The sequence below is a fragment of the Bactrocera latifrons genome, unplaced genomic scaffold, assembly GCF_001853355.1.
Source record: "Bactrocera latifrons isolate USDA-ARS-PBARC rearing strain unplaced genomic scaffold, ASM185335v1 scaffold_439, whole genome shotgun sequence".
Taxonomy (NCBI): Eukaryota; Metazoa; Arthropoda; class Insecta; order Diptera; family Tephritidae; genus Bactrocera; species Bactrocera latifrons.
The window spans coordinates 187361-189558 of record NW_017537089.1 but is presented as its reverse complement, the minus strand read 5'-3'; the positions used below and the strand labels follow the sequence as shown (position 1 = coordinate 189558).

At 42.2% G+C, this 2198-nt stretch overlaps 1 pseudogene; it reads right to left on the bottom strand.

Moving 5' to 3' along the window:
- LOC108972904 overlaps nt 1-1917 on the bottom strand; it is a 19850-nt pseudogene extending 17933 nt beyond the window's left edge.
- Nucleotides 1918-2198: the final 281 nt, after the last annotated feature.

Below are 2198 nucleotides of genomic sequence, written 5' to 3'. Positions count from 1 at the left end.
GTATAAAAACCCACTCGCACCCATTGAATACCCCACTGCCGATAAGACTCATGGCTATAGATTGCAGCAGCAGAAACTTATGGGGTCAGTAAGGTTTTCAAATAAAAAGGTTTCTTTTCTATGCTTCAGGGTGATAAAAATTAGTTTCAGCGTGCGATTTATTTCTTTTGAGAAAAATGCTTTTGCCCATGAAAGGAAAGCGTTCTGCAGACGTAGAGGCTATTCAAAAGGCTTGCACCGGTATACTGGCGGCCATACCGGCCAACGAACTAAAACACTCGTTCAACATGCTTTTGGACCGTGCAAAAAGCTATATTGAAGCAGAAGGAGACTATTTTGAATAAAATAAATTGACTTTGCCGAAAAAACAATTTGTTCTGCTTTTTTTTAAGTCCTGTTTACTTTGGAACGGATCTTGTAGTTGAACTTCCTTTAGAATTGGCTATAGAAGCCTAATTCCATACAAATTTCCTTCAAAAACTCGCAGTCTCTCTAACTAATATATATTATATAATTTTGTCATAATGGCTTAACTTCTATTAGAAGTATGCAAAAAAACATAAATTTTTAAATAGACTACTCTCTCAAGGACACTACATAGTGTGATGCTTGAAAACAAGACTACTAGTAGGAGCTAAAAGGCTCGAAGGAAATGTTTTGTTGCTTTTTATAGCTGATTTTATCATCACACATTTTTCATTTGGCACCCACAATATTGATAGCTTTTTAATAAGCTATTCGCAATCTCGACTGACAACCAACGTCAACACTGATGCAGCACCTGCCACGGGTAAAAATCAAATTAGTCATGCTTAAATATCACTCACGAACTGACCGGCAGATGCCTCAGACCCCACAGCTGTTGCCCGCTGGTGCCTGCCCTAAGTAGGCGATTGTTGGATGTGGCAAATGCAATTAATCATCGCCTACAGGATAAACTCACCAGGGCAGCGATGAGCGTTAAATTCAGTGGTATTCCAGTTCACTACTTACCGTTGCTGATAGCGATGGATCGGCTCAGCTCCACCAAACACGACTTTGTGTCCGCTTATTTCCTGCTCGTTTTGTTTGCTCTCCCGCAGGTACAGTATTTGCGACACTATGCCATGCAGCACATGCTCCGATGCGAGCAATTCACGTTGAAATTGCTCCCGGAATACAGCCAAATTGAAATTCGCATCTTTCGGCGTCATAGCCATCGGCATTTCGCTATTGACTCTCGCGCTATTGTTGCTGGCGACGGAGTGCACATGCGAGTAGAAGAGCACCGACCATCTAGATGTGTATAAGAGACAGGAAGAGCACCGACAGAGTGGCCACGGCCAAAGCGAGGGTACCGAGGCACATATACACCGCATACAATGAAGTAAGTGGCGTTGCATTTGGCGTTGAAGGCGTGGGCGGGTTAAACTTGGATGTGATCGTAGTTGCGACCGTCGATGCAGAGCTGTATAAACTTTTATTCACAGAGTCGCATTCACGGCGAGAGCCAGAGTGGGACGTTGAAAACGCAGAGGCCTTCGATTGTTGTCGACATTCACCATTTGAAAGCGCGTGTTGGCATTTTTTACATTTCGCCGTCGATTGCGATTCCGCTGCCGCTGGATTTGTTGCAATTTTGGTTTTCGCAGCGGCTGTTATTGTCGTGCTGTCGGCTACAAAATCGAGCAACATATCGTCAATGAGATTGGCCGTCGAACTGGACGTCGACCTAGCCGCCGACGCTGTTGCATCAACTGACGGTTATATTATCATCTCTACTACCGTCTGCGTTCCACCTTCCAGCATTGTTAGACCGCCGCCGTGAATAATATCTGTCCCGTCGTCAGAAACTTTGGCTGCCGCGAGCACCTTTTGATTTCCTTTTTGCGCCTTTTTGGCCGCCTGCTCTTTTATTTGATTTATAGCCAAAAACATTTTCGCGAACTAAATTCCTTGTCCAGTTTCGATACAATTCGTTCAATTTTTATTGTAATGTTTATGTTGTTGTTCTATAGCTTGGCTTGGCTTTAGAAAGAGTTGTTGTTGGCTCAGTTTAATTTTGTGGCGCTTTTTCAGTTTCGTTTTGATTTGCTTTTCCAAATCGATCGGTGAAAGATTTTTTCCAATGATAAGTACTCTGAAAATAATTAAAATAAATTTTAGTAAAAATATCTATAATTTATTTCAGGGTATTGGCAAGCATTATATATTTATTT